This window comes from Eptesicus fuscus, chromosome 8 (genome assembly GCF_027574615.1).
Source record: "Eptesicus fuscus isolate TK198812 chromosome 8, DD_ASM_mEF_20220401, whole genome shotgun sequence".
Lineage (NCBI taxonomy): Eukaryota > Metazoa > Chordata > Mammalia > Chiroptera > Vespertilionidae > Eptesicus > Eptesicus fuscus.
The window spans coordinates 3,175,926-3,199,212 of NC_072480.1; positions in this window are offsets into that span (position 1 = coordinate 3,175,926).

Genomic DNA, 23,287 nt, shown 5'->3' on the forward strand with positions numbered 1-23,287 from the left:
TTTTATACATTACTAGAGGTCCGGTGCATGAAAATTTGTGCACTTTGAGGGAGAGCGGTCCCTCAGCCCGGCCTATGCCCTCTTGCAGTCCAGGACCCTTTGGAGGATGTCCACCTGCCAGCTTAGACCCGTTCCACAGGGAAGCAGGCCTAAGCCATCAGTTGGACATCCTTAGCACTGACAAGGAGGTAGGAGAAGCTCCAGCCACCACTGCTGTGCTCGCAGCCATCAGCCCAAATTGTGGCTGGGTAGAGATCCCCCTATGAGAGCACACTGACCATCAGGGGGCGGCTCCTGCATTGAGCGTCTGCCCCCTGGTGGTCAATGCACATAATAGCGACTGGCTGTTTCTGGTCATTCTGCCGTTAGGGTCAATTTGCATATTATCCTTTTGTTATATGTACACTAAAGGCCCCGTGCGTGAAATTTATGCATGGAGGGGGGCTGTCCTTCAGCCCGGCCTACACCGTCTCCAATCCAGGGCCCCTAAACCGGCAGTTGGATATCCCTCTCACAACCTGGGACTGCTGGTTCCTAACCACTCATCTGCCTGCCTTCCTGATCACCCCTAACTACCTCTGCCTGCCTTTCTGATCACCCCCTATCTGCTCCCCTGCTGAACAAATTGCCCCTAACCACTTCTGTCTCAGCCCCTGTACCTGGGTCCCAGGTTTCGCTCCTCCAGCCAGCCGCAGGCACCTGGGACCTGGGCTTCCCTCCCTCTGGCAGGCCGCAGGCACCTGGGACCTGGGCTTCCCTCCCTCTGGCCAGCTGCAGGCCCCCTGGGGTCCCCAGGCCAGCCGTTTGCTGTCAGTTAGACTTTGAAATTTCATCCGCAAGAGAATATGGGGCAATTTAGGAATTTTCTTAAGCAAAACACGCCCCTCGCTGTGCCGCCGCTGCCTCTGCCACCGCCGAGGTCAAGGCCACCAAGGCCTGGAAATATCCCTAAAGGGTACATGGTCATAGAAACAGGAATGGTAAGCCTCACCCAGGCTGGCTGCAGGCCTGCGGGACCCCCGGGCAGGCAGCCCACTGTCAGTTAGACTTTGAAATTTCATCTTCGAGTGAATATGGGGAAATTTAGAAATTTCCTTGAAGAGAAACACACCCCTCACTGTGCCACTGCTGCCACTGCCGCCACACCACCGAGGCCTGGGAATTCCCTACAGGGCACATAGTAATAGAAACAGGAACAGTACGCTTCGCCAGGGTTGGCTGCAGGCGCCCAGGACCACGGGCAGCTTCGCCCAGGCCCTGCCTTTGTCAGGAAGGACGTCTGGAAGATGTCCGGTCTAATTAGCATATTACCCTTTTATTAGTATAGATTATAATCAAAGAAGAAGACATAAGTGGGTTACATGAAACCCATTGGTAAATTAGGGAGGCGAGAGAAAGCAAAGCCGGGAGACCTCTGGGATTGGATAAAAAGTAAAATGACAGACACACACTTCTTTCACTTAGGTGGGTACAGGATAGGTTAACAGTCAACAATTAACATCATAACAAACAATGAAGGAATTTATCAAATCTGTCCTAGTGCCCAGGGACATTTGGTTGTGCCCTGAGGGGTCCAGAAATAAAGGGAAGTTACAAATTACTCTGGGTCCCAGGAGGAGGGAATCCTGGGTCCCAGGTGCGGGGTGAGGCAGAGGCAGTTAGGGGCGAAACTAGCCCAAACTGGTTTGACACAATGGATAGAGCATTGGCCGGCAGACACAAGGGTCCCATGTTCAATTCTTGTCAAGGGCATGCACCTTGGTTTCGGGCACATCCCCAGTAGGGGGTGTGCAGGAGGCAGCTGATTGACGTTTCTCTTTCATCGATGTTTCTAACTCTCTCTCCCTCTCCCTTCCTCTCTGTAAAAAGTCAATAAAATATATATTTTTAAAAATGAAACTAGACCACCAACTTACATCAAACACAAGAATAAACTAAAAATGGATAAAAGACTGAAATGTAAGTCATAAAACCATAAAAATCCTAGAAGAAACCATAGGCAGCAAAATCTCAGATATCTCGCGTAATAATATGTTTGCTGATACATCCCCTGGGCAAATGAAACAAAGGAGAAAATAAATGGAACTTTATTGAAATAAAAAGCTTCGACACAGCAAAAGAAACCATCAAAAAAGTGAAAAGAGAACCCACTGTATGGGAGAACATCTTTGCCAATGATATATCTGATACAGCGTTAATATCCAAGAAATATAAGGAACTCATACAACCTAACAAAAGGATGGTTCTTTCTTTACACTAAAGGGATTAAGATTTGAATTAGGTTTTCTTCTGGACCAAAAAGACACCAGGCATTTTTAAAATCTCTCTAAAGCACCAGCAGTAGAGTTTACTCTTTTCCACCTGACAGAATCCCATGTTATGGATTATTCTGATCACAGATATAATGCAAAACATTCCCATTCAGCAATCTAATGGAATTGTTCTTTGCAAACTCACACAGAGAATGTACATTACAATGATGTAGGTGGCTCTGGATATTCTTTTCCTCTTAATGGAAAAGGCCCACTTTATCCTAAAAATAGGACATAATGTATGAACTCTTCTTCCAGTTCTTTAACATTATCAGAACCTTCTGAAATCCACCCTTTCACAAGCATCCACACTATTTGAAAAATATAAATAAAGGTCAATTAGAATTCTCCTGCAACACACTGTATAGCACTTGGGATAAGACACACCAGCTCAAAGCTCAATGCAAAGATATTTAGTTCTTTCAGCAGCAAAAGAGCTTCTTTATAAAGTCCTCTTACCTATCATTTTTTTTCCATGATACCAACTCTAAGGTCAACGTTAAAAATTGAAATGTAACTATGTGAAAATCACAACGAGCCTTTCCTCAAAGAAGTCAATGCTAAGGGTTAAAATAATTCCAGATGGGAGATAGGAAGATGGCTGCTGATGGGAATTCAGGCTGCAAGATAGTGTGTGAGTGAGAGAATGAAAGAATAGTGTACAAGGGAGTGTCTATTTGTGAGTGAGGGACAGCTATATTCCAAGGGACTGTTGGGGACTGTCGGACCAGGCTCCCCTGACAGGCATCCTCCACTGCTGCTGAAATCTCTCCTGGAGCAACCAATTCTGCCACAGAGACGACACCATCTTGAAGGGGAGAGTGGCTGTGATCAAGAGCCTAGCCTTACCTTCAATCGGAAAGAATCAGATACCTAAAGGAACCCTACAACCACAACACCCAGGGAACAGCAGCGAACACACAAACACTGGGTCTCAAGCAGATCTGCACCATCTCATGGGAAGGTCAGATTTCACCGGGAAAAATGCGAGATCTGAGATCCAGGCTGAAGGGAGAAATGTGCACAGTGGGATCTAGAGGTACAGAGGAAGACTGCACCCCACAAAATCCTTGGATGTTGTGTCCAGCATAATCTGTGAATGTGGAAGGGGATCCACAAGGCTGCTGACTGAAGGGAAATCTAGAAATCAACCATAGCTGGGCTGGGCACAAAAAGGCAATCTGAAACTTTACCAGTAAACTGGCTGTGCTGTGCCAGGGGAAAATGATGTGCACAGAGACATGAGCAGAGTCACGCCCAGTGCCAGGGAGAAAAAGTCATGAGTCTATTTTCTCTTTAAATCCTTGCTTTTGATTACTAAGCACAGTACATAGGATCACTCAATTAAAAACACTCTCAGAGACTGCAGGGGGAAGCTGTTTTTGTGGAACCTGGGGATCAGAGGGGGGAGAAACAATCAGAAAACCAGCTCTGGGACAGTCCATACCCCCAAACCAGTATTAAGTGCAGCAGGGAAAACAAATTCTAAATACTGGGTTGAGAGGACTTATAGCCCTGGATGTCAATACAGAAACACTGCCACCCAGGGTTGAATCACAAATTGACTCTTGTGTAAATATAACCTCAGGCAGGCTGAGTAACAAAGAAATACTGCCTGCTTGAAAACAAGATTGTGGCATATGACACAGAGGAGCTGTGGAATGCAGAGAACTTCAATACTGTCCTGACTACCTGACAAGAAACAGGTGTGCCAAACAGAAAAGTAGGGGAAGTGAATGACCTTCACTACTGCACATTTTTATTTTTTATCTTTTACCTAAGAAACTAAATATTTTTCTTTTTCTCTCACTTGATTTTACATTTTTAATTACTATATTTTTATTCTTAACATGTATTATTACTACTACTATTTTACCTTTTTTTAAGTTTCATTTTGTTTTCTCTTTATTTATTTTATTTTATTTATTTTATTTTATTTTATTTATTTTAGGAGTAGTGTTCTATTTTCATTTTTCCCTTAGCATCATTTTACTCTATTTCAATATTACGTTTATGCCAACACTCTCTTCCTCATTTTTCTCCTTTTATTGTCCTGTTTCTCTTATCCTATTCCTGCTTTAGATTTTCCCTATTCCTTCTTTTTACCCCCTGTTAAAAATTCATCCTACTCATATATCTAATTTCCGATCCCCTGCTCCAAGTCTATACACACTTCTCTCTCTTCTCTTCACTATCCAAATTTTTTCTCTCTTCCCTTATTTTTTTTGTTTATTTTTTTTAATTTATGTTATTTGTTTTATTTGGCACTTCTTTCTATCCTGTTGTTGTTAGTTTGTTGATTAGATTCATTTTTGTTTGATTGTTTGTTTGTGTGATTGTTTCTCTTTATTTTGGTTTTGTTTTTCCTATCTTTACTTGTTATTAGTCATTGTTTGTGGTTTGCATTCATATGTGGGTGTTAGATGTTCGCATTTTTTTTTTGGATTAGTTGTTGTTCTATGGGAGATTTATCCCCATAAAATAGTTTTATCCCCATAAAATAGTTTTTCCCCTTCTTTCTTTACTCTCTTACTTTTTTCCCTTTTCTCAGTATCATTTTTGTACTCTTTTTTTTAAACCCCTAATTCTCTTTTCGCTGATGGTCACCTTTATTTGGGGTTATTAGTATCGTGAATACATTTGTGTTCAGATGCCTTGTGCATTGTGCCTTGTTGTGTGGTATTTTGTGTCTTTAAGTCAATGCAGGAGAGAGAGAGCTACATAACCAGACACCCAGAGAGGAGAGATCATGGGGAGTCAAAGAAACAGCCCGCATACAAAAGAAAAGGAGGCATCACCAGAAAAGGAAGTAAATGAAAAGGAGGCAAGCAATATGTCACAGAAAGAATTCAGAGAAATGGTCCTAAGGTCTCTAAAACGATTGGAAGACAAATTCAACAATGTGTAAGAAACAAGAGGAAATGAAGAACCAAGAAGAAATGAAGAATGACATCACTGCAATAAAGAACTCAATAGAAAACATCAACAGTAGATTAAAAGAAGCAAAGGACTGCCTCAGTGAGCTAGAAGACAAGGTAGGAAAAAGTACCCAAGCAGAGCAGCATCTTGAAAAAAAGCTTAAAAAACAAGAGGAGAGCCTAAGGGAACTTTGGGACAACACGAAAGGACACCACATAATAGGGGAGCCAGAAGGAGAGGAAACTGAGCAAGGAATAGAAAACTTCTTTGAAGAAATAATGACAGAAAACTTCCCTGATATAAGGAAGAAAAAACTCACACAAGTCCAAAGAGCTCACAGAGTTCCAGACAAAATGAACCCCAAAATACCGATGCCAAGGCACATTATAATTAAATTGGCAAACACCAATGACAAAGTAAAAATCTTAAAAGCAGCCAGAGAGAGACAGAAAGTTACCTAAAAAGGATCTCCCATCAGACTAGCGACAAATTTCTCAACAGGAACGCATCAGGCCAGAAGGGAATGGAATGAAATATACAAAGTCATGCAAAGCAAGGGTCTGAATCCAAGAATACTGTACCCAACAAAGCTATCAATCAAAATGGAGGGTAAAAATCAGGATATTCACAGACAAAAAAGGACTAAGGGAGTTAATCACCACCAAACCAGCAATGCAAGAAATGCTAAAGGGTCTTCTGTAAAAAGAATAAATCAGAAGAGAAGAAGGAACACAGGCATAAAAAATTAAAATGGCGACAAACAACTATTTATCAATAATAACAGTAAATGTAAATGGATTAAATGCCACAATCAAAAGACATAGGGTAGCTGAGTGGATAAGAAAACATGACCCATATATTGCTGTCTACAGGAAACTTACCTCAGAACAAAGGATTCACACAGACTGATGGTGAAGGGATGCAAAATGGTATTTCAGGTGAATAAAAATGAAAAGAAAGCTGGGGTAGCAATACTTATATCTGAAAAATTAAATCTGAAAGTGAAGGACATAACAAGAGATAAGGAAGCACACTTGATATTACTAAAGGGAGCAAGCCAAAAAGAAGATATAACTCTGGTAAACCAATACAAGAGCACCCAAATAAATTTAAAAATAAACTTCTGGAGGATATCAAGGGAGAGATTGGCAGCAATGAAGTCATAGTAGGGGACTTTAATACCCCACTAACACCACTGGACAAATCCTCTAAACAAAATATCAGCAAAGTAATATCAATCTTAAATGACACACTAGATCAGATAGAATTAATTGACATCTTCAGAACATTTCACCCCAAAGCCACAGAATATAAATTCTTCTCAAGTGCTCTTGGATCATTTTCAAAGATAGACTACATGTTGGGACACAGGGAAAGTATCTTCAAATTCGAGAATATAGAAATCATATAAAACATCTTCTCAGATCACAATGGCATAAAACTAGAAATCAACTACAATAAAAACAATCAAAATAATCAAACACCAGGAGACTAAATAGCATGCTATTAAACAATGACTGGGCTACCAGAGAGATCGAAGAAGAAACATAAAGCATCATAGCAACAAACGACAATGAAAACACAAAAATCCAAAATCTATGGGACCAGTGAACGCAGTCTTGAGAGGAAAATTCATAGCTCTACTGGCCTACCTCAAAAAATAAGGAAAAATGGTAATAAATTATCTAAGCCCACAACTCAAAGAGTAAGAGAGCAACAAGAAAAGCCCAGCAAGCAAAAGGAAGGAAATAATAAAGATCAGAACTGAGATAAACGACATACAGACCAAAAAAAAAAAAAATACTAAAGATTAACAGAACCAAAAGCTGATTCTTTGAAAGGATAAACAAGATTGATGAACCTCTATCCAGGCTCACAAAGCAGCAAAGAGAGAGGACCCAAATTAAAAAGGAAAATCAGAAATGAAAGAGGTGAAGTAACAACTGATCCCACAGAAATACAAACGATTATGAAAAAATAATATGAACAACTCTATTCCAACAAAATGGACAACCTAGATGAAATGGACATATTTTTGGAAAAATACAAGCTCCCAAGACTGAACCAAGAAGAATAAAAAAAAACTGAATAGGCCATTAACTACTGAAGAAACTGAAACAGCAATAAAAAATCTTCCAGCAAACAAAAGCACTGGTCCAGACGGCTTTACAGGGGAGTTCTACCAAGTATTCAAAGAGGAACTAAAACCTATCCTCCTCAGACTATTCCAAAAAATTCAAGGGGAAGGCACACTTCCAAGCTTGTTCTATGAAGCCAGCATTACCCTAATCCCAAAACCAGATAAAGACACTACAAAAAAAGACAACTACAGGGCATTATCCTTGATGAACATAGATGCCAAAATCCTCAACAAAATTTTAGCAAACTGGATTCAGCAATACATTACAAAGATCATACACCATGACCAAGTGGGATTTATTCCAGGGATGCAAGAATGGTACAATATCCGTAAATAAATAAATAAATGTGATACATCACATACACAAACTGAGGGACAAAAATCACATAATCATATCAATTGATGCAGAAAAAGCATTGGACAAAATCCAACACCCTGTCTTGATAAAAACTCTCTACAGAGTGGGAATAGAGGGATCATACCTCAACATAATAAAAGCCCTATATGACAAACCTACAGCCAACATCATACTCAATGGGCAAAAACTAAACTCATTTCCCCTAAGAACAGGAACAAGACAAGGATTCCCACTTTCACCACTCCTGTTTGACATAGTATTAGAAGTACTAGCCATAGCAATCAGACAAGAAGAAGAAATAAAAGGCATCCAAATTGGAAAAGAAGTAAAACTGTCCTTATTAGCAGATGACATGATACTATGCATAGAAAACCCCAAAGACTCCATCACAAAACTACTAGACCTAATAAATGAATTAGGCAATATAGCAGGATACAAAATTAGCACCCAGAAATCTATGGCCTTTTTATACACCAATAATGAACTCACAGAAAGAAAAATGAAAAAAACAATTCCATTAACCATTGCACCAAAAAAAAAATTAAGATACCTAGGAATCAACTTAACAAAGGACGTAAAAGACCTGTACTTGGAAAACTACAGGACATTGAAAAAAGAGATAGAGGAAGACATAAACAAGTGGAAGAATATACCATGTTCATGGATTGGTAGAATCAACATCATTAAAATTTCCATACTTCGTAAAGCTTTCTATAGATTCAATGTAATACCTATTAAAATAACAATGGCATATTTCAAATATCTAGAACAAACTCTCCAAAAATTCACCTGGAATAAAAAAAGACCCCAAATAGCCACATTTATCCTGAGAAAGAAGAACAAAGTTGGAGGGATCACAATACTAGACATCAAGCTATATTACCAAGCCATGGTTCTCAAAACTGCCTGGTACTGGCACAAGAACAGACATATATACCAATGGAACAGAATAGAGAACCCAGAAATTGACCCAAGCCATTATACTCAATTAATATTTGACAAAGGAGGTAAGGGCATACAATGGAGTCAAACAGTCTCTTTAATAAACGGTGCTGGGAAATTTGGTCAGACACATGCAAAAATAAATGAAACTAGATCACCAACTTACACCATACACAAAACAAACTCAAAATGGCTAAAGGACTTGAATGTAAGATAGAAAACCATAAAAATCCTACAAGACTCCATAGGCAGCAAAATTGCAGACATATGTCATAGCAATATCTTTACAGACACAGATTATAAGGCAAGAGAGACTAAAGAGAAAATAAACAAATGGGACTACATTAAAATAAAATCTTCTGCACAGGAAAGGAAACCATCAACAAAACAACAAGAAAGGGAGAACAGGGGAGAGAGAAAATGGCGGCAGAATAGACAGACGTGTTTCGAGCCTTGTCCCGGAGCAGAAAGAAAGAACAGCTGAGGGTCACACGGGGAATGTTTATTAGCAAGATAAGGGACAGCTAAACTCAATGAGAAGGTGGGGGACTGCTAGATGGGGTTCCCCTGATCGGGCAGCCCCCACTGCAGCTGGGTCCCCTGCCGGAGCTACGGGCTGAGACAGGGAAACCACGCCATTTTGAAAGGGAAAGTGGATCTTATCAGAAGCCTGAAAATCCACAACTGCAGCAACCACCAAACAGCTGCGAGCCCCAGAACACCGGTCCCCAATTGGCACAAACACGAGGATTCAGAGGAGCTCTATAATCCACCAGGGAAAGGTCAGATTTTGCCAGGGATAAGGTGAGGTCTCTGGTCCCAGCGGGAGAGAGAAACATGCGCATTTCGGGAGCTGGAGGACTGGGGAAGTCTGTGCCTAGAAAAGTCCGTGGTTGTTGGGCCTGCGTGATCCATGAATGTGGAAGGGGGTCCTCAGAGATGCTAAAAGAAGGGATCTCTAAAAAGCAATCCATTTTGATCTGACACGGAGGATTAGCCTAAGAATTTCAAAGGTGTGCAGGCTGCTTAGACTTGTGCGCAGACCCATTGTTCACACACTTGGGCTTTTTCCTCTTCATTTCCTTGCTTCTGATTACTAAGCAAGGATCACCCAGTTGGGGACACCCTGGGAGACTGCAGGTGGAAGTTGTTTTTCTGGAACCTGGGGATCAGAGCGGGGAGTGACCATCGGAGAGCCAGCTCTGAGGCAGCCCACCTCCACAAACCGGTATATCGAGTGCCACAGGGAAAGAAGGCTAGAGAGGCCATAGAGAGCTGGAAGTCAATCCAGAAACACTGCCACCCAGGGGCTGAATCACAAATTGACTCTTGTGTAATCAAAAATAAAGAAATACAAGAAATTAAGACACTGCCTGCTTAAAAATCAGGACTGGCTTACAACACTGAAGAGCAGTGGAATGCAGGGAACTGCAATACTGTCCAGACTGGGAAACAGGCATGCCAAACAGAACAATAGACGAAGTGAATGACCTTCACTACTGCACATTTTATTTATTTTATTTTTAATTTTAATTTTATTTTTATCTTCTTATTTTCATTTTTTGCATCTTTTACTTAAGAAACTAATTTTTTTCTTTTTTCCTCACTTAATTTTACCTTTTTAATTATTACATTTTTATTTTCAATCAACATTATTACTACTACTATTTTACCTTTTTTTTTAAGTGTCATTTTATTTTCTCTTCATTTTACTTTGGGATTAGTGTTCTACGTTCTATTTTCATCTTTCCTTTAGCATCGTTTTACCCTATCTCAACTCTACCTTTATGCCATCACTCTCTTCCTAACCTTTCCCCTTTTGGTGTCCTGTTTATTTTAATCTTTTCCTACTTTAGATTTTCCCTATTCTTTCTGTTTACCCCCTGCTAAAATTTCACCCTACTTATATATCTAATTTCCAATCTCCTGCTCCAAGTCCACAGTAGACTAGAAAAAGCTAAGGTCTGAATAAGTGAGTTAGAAGATAGGGCAGGAAAACACACCTAATCTGTACAGCAACTCGAGAATAAAAATTAAAAAGCAGGAGGAGAACTGTAGGGCTCTTTGGGACAATATGAAATGAAGTAACATACTATAATAGGGGAGCCAAAAGGACAAGAATAGGAGCAAAAAAAAATCTAAAAAAAATGGAACGACTGTTTTCCTCTGGGACTGATCCCCAGGTGGGATGCTTGGGGTGGGACCCCACTGAGGTCAGGGGTCACCATTACTGTGAGGGCAAGAGAAACCCTACTCCCAAACAGCATGACTGTATTGTTTTATAGAAGAACTCTTGAAATTCATCACTATCTACTGAAAATTTGTAGAAAGACCTCTTCAGAGAAAGATTCTATTAGCATTTATATAAACAGATATAAATGCCTAGGCAAAGGACAAGAGCAAGTACCATGAATAACCACAGTAATGAGGATGGTCAGGAAGAAAATAAAAAATCCCCAGAAAGCAAGCTAGAAAAGGAACACATGGAAATGTGTGATATAAATGACAGAGATTTCAAAATTGCTGTTCTGAAAATACTCAACAAGATGCAAGAAAACACAAATAGGCAATTCAATGCACTCAGAAAACAAATCAATGAACAAAATGAGTACTTTACCAAAAATATTGAAACTCATAAAAAGAACGAATCAGAAATTCTGTAAATGAATCATTCAATTGAGTAGGTTAAGAGGGAACTACTAGCATAGAAAATAGAGCCAACCAGATGGATGAAAGAATTAGTGATAGAAAAGATAGGAATGTAGAAATAAAGCAGAGAGAAGAGTGAGACCTGAGCATAAACAAAACAAAAAAAATGAAAGGGCTCTAAAAGAACCATCTGACTCCCTCAGAAAAAGCAATATTAGAAATATAGACAGTGTAGAAGAGGAAGAGAGGGAACAGGAAATGGAGAGCCTATTCAAACCAGTAGTGGATGAGAATTTCCCAAACCTATGGAAAGAACGAGATCTACAAACCCAAGAAACAAACAGAACACCTAATAACCTCAATCCAAATAGGCCCTTTCAAGGCACTTTGTATTAATACTGTCAAAAATAATGACAAAGAAAAAATTCTCAAAGCAGCCAGGGAAAGGACAGAAGTTACCTATAAAGGAAAACCAATCAGAATTTCATTTGATGTCTCAGCAGAAACTCCAGAAGCCAGAAGAGAGTTGAACCAAAGATTCTAATATCTGAAAGGAGACAATACCAGCCATGAATAATATATCAAGCAAAATTATCCTTGAAATATGAAGGAGAAACAAAGATGTCTCCAGAAACTGAGGGATTTTATCATCAGAAAAAGTCTTGCAGGAAATACTCAAAAGAGTTATTCTGCCTGAAACAAATAACACAAGGTCACAACACTACAAGTAAGATCATCAAAAAACTTACAGCATAAATGTTTGTGACAACAAAGACATAAGACATAAAAGGAGAGGAGATAAAGATCTGAACTGGCCAAGGAAGATGAACATCAGATGCATTCAAATTAAAAAAAAAAAAACTGTGTATATGTGACTTTATTTTTTTACTAGAGGCCCAGTGCACAAAATTCATGCATGGGGGCGTGTCCCTCAGCCCAACCTGCACCCTCTCCAATTAGGGACCCTTCAAGGGATGTCTGACTGCCCATTTAGGCCCGATCCAGGTGGGATTGGGCCTAAATGGGCAGTTGGACATCCCTCTCACAATCCAGGACTGCTGGCTCCCAACTGCTCACTTGCCTACCTTCCTGATTGCCCCTACCTGCTTCTGCCTGCCAGCCTGATCACCCCCTAACCAATCCCCTGACAGCCTGATTGATGCCTAACTGCTCCCCTGCCAGACCAATTGCCCCTAACTGCCCTCCCCTGCAGGCCTGGTCACCCCTAACTGCCCTCCTCTGCAGGCCTGGTCCCCCCCAACTGCTCTCCCCTGCAGGCTTTGGTCCCCCTCAACTGCCCTTCTCTGCAGGCCCAGTCGCCCCCTACTTCCTTCCTCTGTCGGCCTGGTCACCCCTAACTGCCCGCCCCTGCAGGCTTGATCACCCCCAACTGCCCTCCCTTGCAGACCTGGTCCCTCCCAACTGCCCTCTCCTGCTGGCCATCTTGTGGTGGCCATCTTGTGTCCACATGGGGTCAGTCATCTTTAACCACATGGCGGCAGCCATCTTGTGTGTTGGAGTGACGGTCAATTTGCATATTATTTTTTTATTAGGTAGGAGGATTAGATAGGATAGAGGCCTGGTGCATGGGTGGGGGCTGGGTGGTTTGCCCTGAAGGGTGTCCTGGATCAGGCTGGGGGTTCCCTTGGGGCATGGGGCAGCCAGGATGAGGGGCCTGTGGTGGTTTGCAGGCTGGCCACGCCCCCCAGCGACCCAAGTGGAGGCCCTGGTATCTGGGATTTACTTATCTTCTATAATGAAACTTTGTAACCTTGAGCAGAGCCAAGCCTCCTGCTTGCTCCGTGGTTGCAGCCATTTTTGTTGGGATTTATTTATCTTCTATAATTGAAACTTTGTAGCCTTAAGCGGAGGCCAAGGCAGGCCAGGGCAGGTGGAAAGCTTGGCTTCCTCCATTGCCGGGGAAACCCAAGCCTCCTGCTCACTCCGTGGCCACAGCCATCTTGATTGGGTTAATTTGCATACTCACTCCTGATTTGCTGGTGGGCATGTCTTGTGGATGTAGTGGAGGTATGGTCAATTTGCATATTACTCTTTTATTAGATAGGATAAACCTAATAGTAAACACACACACAAAAAAACCTCAACCAGACACATAGTTTTAAAAAAAGAGGAAAAAAGTATGGCATACCACCAAACAAAAACAACAGACAGAAACACAAGGGAAAAGAACCAATGGAGACACAGAGCTACCAGAAGAAAAAGATAAAATGCTTATAGGAAATCCTCATACATCAATAATTACTCTAAATGTAAATGGTCTTAATTCACTAATAAAGAGGCACAAAGTAACAGAGTGGATAAAAAACAAACAAAACAAAAAATCCACCCATGTGCTGGTTACAAGAGACACATCTAAGTTGCAAAGACAAAGGTAGATTTAAACTAAAATGATAAAAAATGATTCTACAAGCAAATAACATCCATAGAAAAGCAGGTGTGACCATACCTATATCTAACAAAATAGATCTAAAGATAACAAGAGACAAATATAAACACTTTATAATGTTAAAACATAAATTATTCTTTATGTATATGCACCCAACCAGGGAGCACTGAAATATATAAAACAACTACTCACAGAAATAAAGAGAGAAACATCAAAACACAATCATAGTTGGGACCTTAATACTCCACTGACAGGTCCAGACAGCTCAAACAAACAGAAAATCAATAAACAAATATTGACTTTAAATGAAACACCAGACCAAATGGACATAATTGAGATTTATAGAACATCAGATTATGCATTCTTCTTCAGTGTACATAGAACATTCTCAAGGATAGCTTATATGTTGGGTCACAAAACTAGCATCAACAAATTCAAGAAGACTGAAATTATACCAATCATATTCTGACCATAATGCCTTGAAATTATAAATCAACTGCAAAAAGGAAGTAAAGAAACCCTCAAATACATGGATATTAAACAACATAGTATTAAAAAATAACTGAGTCAAAGAAGAAATAAGAGATGACATCAAAAGAGCAAATGAGAATTACAATATAACATATCAAACTTCCGGGATGCAGCACAAGCAGCAATAAGAGGGAAGTTTATATCATTACAGGCCTATCTCAATAAATAAGAGAAAGCTCAGGTAAACTACCTAACATCACATTTTAAAGAACTAGAGAAAGAAGAATAAAAGCAGCCCAAAACAGAAGAAAGGAAAGAATAAAAATTAGAGTACATTTGAACATAATAGAGAACAAAAAAGACTATACAAAAAATTAATAAAACAAAGAGCTGGTTTGTTGAAAAGATTAATACAACTGACAACCCATGGATAGACTCACTAAAGAATAAAAGGAGAAGACCCATATTAACACAATTATAAATGAGAGAGGAAAAGTCACCACAGACATCACAGATATACAAAGGATTATACTATAATATAATGAAAGAATATATGTCACTAAATTCAATATCTTAGAAGAAAATAAGTTCCTAGAAATATATAACCTTCCTATACTAAATCTTGAAGGATTGAAAAATCTAAATAGACTGATCAGCAGTAAGGAAATTAAAACTTGATAAACTATTAAGAACCTCTCATTACCAGATGGCTTCACCAGTGAATTCTACAAAATGTTTAAAGATTTAAAACCTATCTTTCTCCAAGCACAGAGAGTACCAAACAAGATGAACCTAAAAGAACCACACCAGGACATGCCTTAATTACAATGGCAAATGGTAACAACAAAGAGAGACTCTTAAAGGCTGCAAGAGAGTTACCTACAAAGAATCTCCCATTGGATTATCAAATGAATTCTAAACAGAAACACATCAGACAAAGAAACATAACAACAGAGCCCTGTAGCTACATGGACTTCCAAAATTCACCTCCCATTGCCCTTGGAGTCAGGCTGGTGTTGTCTCTCTTAACAATAAATTAATTCGGCAATGTAGCCAAAAGGGAATGGAATGAAGTATACTAAGTGATGCAAAGCAAAGGACTGAATCCAAGAATACGCTATCCAGCAAGGCTATAAATCAAAATTGAAGGGGAAATAAGGAGCTTCACAGACAAAAAAAAAAAAAAAAAGGCTAAGGGAGTTTATCATTACCAAGCCAGCAATGCAAGAAATGCCAAAGGGAATGCTGTAAAAAAAGAAAAAATAGAAAGGGAAGAAGGAAGACAGGCATAAAGAATATAAATGGCTACAAACAAGTACCTATAAATAATAACATTAAACGTAAATGACCTAAATGCTCCAATAAAAAGACAATGAGTGACTAAATGGATAAGAAAACATGACCCATATATATGCTGTCTACAAAAGACACACCTCAGAACAAGGGACTCAAACAGACTGAAAAAGAAGGGATGGAAAAATAACTTTCAGGCAAATGGAAATGAAAAAATAGTTGGGTTAGTAATACTCATATCTGACAAATAGACCTCAAAGTGAAGGCCATAACAAGAGACAAGGAAGGCCACTTCATGATTCTAAAGGGATCAATACACCAAGAGGATATAACTCTAGTAAACATATATGCACCTAATGCAGGAGCACCCAAATAAATAAAAAATCTTCTGGAAGATATCAAAGAAGAGATCGACAGCAATACAATCTTAGTAGGAGACTTTAATACCCCACTGACAACACTGGATAAATCCTCTAGACAAAAAATCAGCAAAGAAATAGCAATCCTAAATGACTCACTAGATCAGATAGACTTATCATCTTCAGAACATTCCACCCAAAAGCTATAGAATATACATTCTTCTCAAGTGCACATGGGACATTTTCAAAGATAGACCACATATTGGGACACAGGCAGTGTCTCCAAATTCAAGATTGAAATCATATCAAGCATCTTCTCAGATCACAATGGCATAATATTAGAAACTAGAGGTTCATTGCACGAAGATTCGTGCAGTAGGCCTTTCTTCCCCTGGCTGTTGGCACTGGTTTTCCTCCAGCTCCTGAGACCTGGGCCACATCAGAGTCAAGCCTTCAGCCTTCACCGGAGCCAAGCCTTCAGCCTTCAGTCTTCAGTCTTCACTCGGGAGGAGCCTTCAGTCTTCGCTCTGTGCCTGCGTATGCAAAGTAACCTGCCATCATTGTTGGGTTAACTTGCATATTCACTCCTGATTGGCTGGAGGGCATCATGAAGGTACAATCAATTTGCATCTTTCTCTTTTATTAGTGTAGATAAACTACAATAAAAACAATCACAAAATTCAAACACTTGGAGACTGAATAGCATGCTATTAAACAATGATTGGGTTACCAAAGAGATCAAAGGAGAAATAAAAAGCATCATGGCAACAAATGATAATGAAAGCACAATTCAAAATCTATGAGACACAGTGAAAGCAGCCCTGAGGGGGAAGTTTATAGCATTACAGGCCTACCTCAAAAAAACAGGAAAACTGGTAATAAACCACCTAACTCGACAACTTGAAGAATTAGAAAGAGAGCAATAAGAAAAGCCCAGAGTGAGTAGAATGAAGGAAATAATAAAGATCAGAGCAGAAATAAATGACATAGAGACCAAAAAACAAACGAACAACAACCAAAAAAAAAAAAAAACAATACAAAGATCAATGAAACCAAGGGCTGATTCTTTGAAAGGATAAAAAAGATTGATGAACCTCTAGCCAGGCTCACCAAGAAGCAAAGAGATAGGATCCATATAAACAAAATCAGAAATGAAAGAGGTGAAATAACAACAGACCCCACAGAAATACAAAGAACCATAAAAAAATACTAAGAGCAATTCTACTCCAACAAACTGGTCAACCTAGAAGATATGGACATATGCCTAGAAAAATACAACCTTCCAAAACTCAATCAGGAGGAATAAAATATCTGAATAGGCCTATAACTATGGAGGAAATTGAAGCAGTAATCAAAAGGCTGCCAACAAACAAAAGGCCTGGACCAGATGACTTCACAGGGGAGTTTTGTCAAACATTAAAAGAAGAACTAAAACCTATCTTCCTCCGACTATTCCAAAAAATTCAAGAGGAAGGAACACTTCCAAGCTCTTTCTACAAAGCCAGCATTACCCCCACCACCACCACCAAAAACAAAACAAAACAGATAAAGACAATACAAAGAAAGAGAACTACAGGTCAATATCCCTCATGGACACAGATGCCAAAATTCTCAACAAAATCCTAGCAAATCAGATCCAGAATTACATTAGAAAGATCGTACACCATGACCAGGTGGAATATATTCTGGCATGCAAGGATGGTACAATATCTGAAAATCAATAAATGTGATATACCACATAAACAGATTGAGAGATAAAACCCATATAATCATATCAATTGATGCAGTGAAAGCATTTCACAAAATCCTTTTCAAAAACACCCTTTCTTGGTAAAAATCCATTTCAAAAACACCTTTCTTGGTAAAAACTCTCAGCAAAGTGGGAATAGAAGGATCATAACTAAAGATAATAAAGACATATATGACAAACCTACAGTCAACATCATACTCAATGGGCAAAAACTAAACTCATTTCCCCTAAGAACAGGAACAAGACAGGAATGCACACTCCTACCACTTCTGTTTGACATAGTACTGGAAGTGGTAGCCATAGTGATCAGACAAGAAGAAGAAATAAAACGTATCTAAATTGGAAAAGAAGAAGTAAAATTGTCATTATTTGAAGATGACACGATATTGTACATAGAAAACCCTAAAGACTCCATCAAAAAACTGATAGAATTAATATATGAATTTGGCAATGTAGCAGGATACAAAATTAACACCCAGAAATCTATGGCTTTTTTATACACCAATAATGAACTCACAGAAAGAGAAGCTAAAAAAAAAAAAAAATCCCATTACCATTGCAACAACAACAAAAAAAATTAAGATACCTAGGAATAAACTTAACCAAGAAGGTAAAGGACCTGTACCCAGAAAGCTACAGGATGCTTAAAAAAGAGCTAGAGGAAAACATAAACAAATGGGAGAATATACCATATTTATGGATTGGTAGAATCAATATCATTAAAAAGTCCATACTACCCAAAGCATTCTATAAATTCAATGCAATCCCCATTAAAATACCAATGGCATACTTAAAAGACCTAGAACAAACTCCAAAAATTCATCTGGGATAAAAAAAAAATACCCCGAATAGCTGCAGCAATCCTGAGAAAGAACAATGTTGAGGGATCACAATACCAGATACCAAGAAAAACTGGTAATAAACCATCTAACTCTACAATTTGCCTGTAAATGCCTGTACTCACCACCTCCCACAACCACAATTATAACTAAAATACTACAAAGCCAGTTCTCAAAACTGCCTGGTACTGGCACAGGAACAGACATATAGACCAATGGAACAGAACAGAGAACCCAGAAATCAACCCAAACCACTATGCTCAATTAATATTTGACAAAGGTGTCAAAAACATACAATGGAGTCAAGACAGTCTCTTCAATAAATGGTGTTGGGAAAATTGGACAGATACATGCAAAAAAATGAAACTAGACCACCAACTTACACCATACACAAAAATAAACTCAAAATGGATAAAGGGCTTAAACTTAATAAGAGGAACTATAAAAATCTTAGAAGAAGCCATAGGCAGCGAAATAGCAGACATTTGTTATAGCAATATCTTTACCGATACAGCTCCTAGGACAATGGAAACTAAGGAGAAAATAAACAAATGGAACTACATCAAAATAAAAATCTTCTGCACAGCAAAAGAAAGCATCAACAAAACAACAAGAAAGCCCACTGCATGGGAGAACATATTTGCCAATGTTGTCTCCGATAAGGGTTTAATCTCCAAAATTTACAGAGAACTCATACAACTTAACAAAAGGAAGATAAACAATCCAATAAAAAAATGGGCAAAGGACCTAAATAGATACTTTTTGAAAGAGGACATAAAGAAGGCCAAGAGACATATGAAAATATGTTCAAAGTCACTAATCATCTGAGAGATGCAAATCAAAACAACAATGAGTTACCATCTTACATCTGTCAGAATGGCTATCATCAACAAATGACAAGTGTTGGCGAGGATGCAGAGAAAAAGGAACCCTCTTGGACTGCTGGTGGGAATGCAGACTGGTGCAGTCACTGTGGAAAACAGTATGGCATTTCCTCAAAAAATTAAAAATGGAACTGCCATTTGACCCAGTAATCCCACTTCTAGGAATATATGCCAAGAAAACAAAAATGCCATTCAAAAAAAATATATGCACCCCTATGTTTATAGCAGCATAACTTACCTTAGCTAAAATTTTGAAACAGCCTAAATGCCCATCAGCAGATGAGTGGATTAGAAAACTGCAGTACATCTACACAATGGAATAGTACGCTGTTGTAAAAAAAGAAGGAATTCTTATCATTTGCAACAGCATTGATGGAATTGGAGAGCATTATGCTAAGTGAAATAAGTCAGTCAGAGAAAGATAAATATCACATGATCTCACTTATTTATGGAATATAAAGAACATCCTAAACCAATGAACAAAAATAGATACAGAGACAAAGAAGCATTGAACTGACGTCAAACTTCAGCGGGAAGGCAGGAGAAGGTTTGGTGAGGGGCTAAAAGATCAACCAAAGAACTTTTATGCATGCATATAAGCATAACGAATGGACATAGACACTAAGGAGATGAGGGCATGTGCTGGGGGTTGAGGGTTCGGGAGGCCAGGGGAGGTAAATGGGGGGAATAGGGAGACATATGTACTATTATTTGTAATACTTTAAAGAATAATAATAATAACAATAAAACCCTATCCTTCTCAAACTCTTCCAAAAAATTAATGAAGAATCAATACTCCCTGAGGCCACTATAACCCTGATAGAAAACCTGGCCAGGATGACACAAAAAAAGAAAACTACAGACCAATATCTTTTATGAATACAGATGTAAAAATCCTAAACAAAATACTAGCAAATCAAATACAACTGTATATCCAAAAAATAATACATCATGATCAAGTGGGGTTCCTTCCAGGGTCACAGGGATGGTTCAATATATGCGAATTAATGTAATACACCACATTAACAAAAGGAATTATAAAAATATATGGTCTTATCAACAAATGCAAAAAAAGCATTTGATAAGATACGAATCCATTTACAATTAAAATACTCAATAAAATAGGAACTGAAGGAAAGTACCTCAATATAATATTGGCCATATATGATGAAACCTCAGCTAAGATCAGGAACAAGACGCGAATTTCCACTTTCATCACTCTTATTCAACATAGTGCTTGAAATCTTAGCCAAAGTAATGACACAAGAGAAAGAAATAAAAGACATCTAAATAGGAAAGCATGAAGTCAAACTGTCACTTTTTGTGGACAACATGAGTCTGTACACAGAAAACCCTAAAGACGACACCAAAAAACTATTAGAAACAATAAAAAAAAAATACAGTCAAGTTGCAGGATACAAAATCGATGTGCAAAAATCCATTGCCTTCCTGTATACTAAAAACAAAATGTCAGAAAAAAGAAATAAAGAAAACAATTCCTTTTGCAATTGCAACCAAAAGAATAAAACACCCAGGAATAAACTTAACAGAGACGGGGTTGACTGGATAGCCGGCCTGGACTTTGTCTCCAGTGGTGGTTGTCGACCAGATGGCTGGCCCGTGAAAGCATTGTTAACAGAGATTTAAAAAGACATAACAAAATAGAAAAATATGTCATGTTCATGGATTGGAAGAATCAACATAGTTAAAATGACCATATTATGGCAAAGCAATATACAGATTTAATGCAATCCCTATCAAAATTGCAATGTCAAAGGAGAGAACCAAGATGGCAGTGTAGGTAAATGCCTGTACTCGCCACCTCCTACAACCACATCAAAATTACAACTAAAATACAGAACAACCATCATTCAGAACCACCTGAAATCTGGCTGAATGGAAGTCCTACAACTAGAGAAGTAAAGAAGTATATTAAGACTGGTAGGAGGGGCAGAGTTGTAGAATGGTCTGGTTTGGTAATTATTTGTAATACTTGGTAATTATTTGTAAAAAACCCACATGTTTTGGTTTTTTAAATATATTTTTATTGATTTCAGAGAGGAAGGGAAAGAGAGAGAGAGAGAGAGAGAGGGAGAGAGAGAGAGAGAGAGAGAGAGAGAGAGAGAGAGAGATCAATGATGAGAATGAATCATTGATCAACTGCCTCCTACACGTCCCCTATTGGGGATCAATCCCACAACCCTAGCATGTGCCTTTAACCAAAATTGAACCTGGGACCATTTAGTCTGCAGGCCAATGCTCTATCCATTTAGCCAAACAGCTAGGGTCATGTTTTTTTTTGTTTGTTTGTTTGTTTGTTTGTTTGTTTGTTTTTAATCTGGAGGGATATCTCCACTGTGGAGGCCTCCCATTAGGATCAAGAGGTCCCAACCCCACACCACACATCCAGACCAGTGTTCCAGAGCTGGGAAGAGAAGTCTCCTTAATTTGGGGTTGTAAAAAACAGTGTATATTGTGACTAAGTGACATGGAGGCTGCTGGTGCCTCAGGCAGTTCCTGTCTGTGTCCATATGTAATGCATATATGCATGTAAGGTCTCTGGCTAATTTCATCCTGCCAGCCCCCTCCCCCTTTTCTTCAGAGATTCATCAGTCTGTTCCATGTTTCCATGCCTCTGATTCTATTTTATTGACCAGTTTATTTTGTTCATTAGATTTCTTGTTTGTTTATTTTGGTTTATAGGTTCAATTGTTGATAGATATGTGTATATTACCATTTTAATGTTCATATTTCTTCTTCTTCTTCTTCTTCTTCTTCTTCTTCTTCTTCTTCTTCTTCTTCTTCTTCTTCTTCCTCTTCGTCTTAAAGAATATCCCTCAACATTTCATGTAATACTGGTTTGGTGGTGATAACATTTCCAGCTAACCACTAATATAAATGCATACTCACCTTTTTTCTTTTATATAGGAACCAAAGGCCTGGTGCCAAATTTCGTGCACAGGAGGGGGGTCCCCTCAGCCCAGCCTGCACCCTCTCTAATATGGGCCCCCTCGGGGGATGTTCAACTGCACGTTTAAGTCCAATCCTGGGGATCGGGCCTAAACCAGCAGTAAGACACCCCTCTCATTATCCAGGACTGCTGGCTCCTAAATGCTTCCTTTCCTACCTGTCTGACCACCCCTAACTGCACCCCCTGCCAGCCTGATCACCCCTAACAGCCTCTGCCTGCTAGCCTGATTGTCCCTTACTGCCCCCCCACCAGCCTGGTCACTCCCAACTACCCCCCCTGCCAGCCTGGTTGCCCCACGCAGCCTGCTCTTCAGTTGTTTGGTCCTCCCTCACTAACCCCCCTGCTAGCCTGGTCGCCCCACACAGCCTGCTATTCGGTCACCCTTCTGGTTGTTTCAGTTGTGATGGCCCCTTGCTTTTTATATATTAGGAATAACACATTCATACATGACAGATGATCCTGGCCAAAAAAATCAGAGATATTAAAAATATTCTCAAGTTTTAAAGATGGTGTGTAATAATTTTAACAACATTCTATATGAATAAAAATCCCTGATTTAATTCCATGATTTTTATTCCAGAAGCATGTTTAGTTTTAATGTTTATTACGGTAGTGAAGACATGAGGAGGGTGGGTAGGGGCTGGGAGGTGGGGAGAAAAGGGGGAAAGGAGAGATATTTGTAATACTATCAATAATAAAAAGTTTATTTTAAAAAATAGATATTGGTATTATATACATTGGCTTAATAATAATTAAAGCATTTTGTATATACAGTATCTCAATGTGGACAGAAGAAACTTTTAGTGTTGATTATTTCGTATGAATTTTAAACTTTCAAAGTCTTTCAACATAAAAAATGAGCTGCACACAATTTAAGTGTTTTCTTATAAAACACAATCTTTCTTTTTTAAAAAATATATTTTATTGATTTTTTTACAGAGAGGAAGAGAGAGGGATAGAGAGTTAGAAACATCGATCAGCGGCCTGCTACAC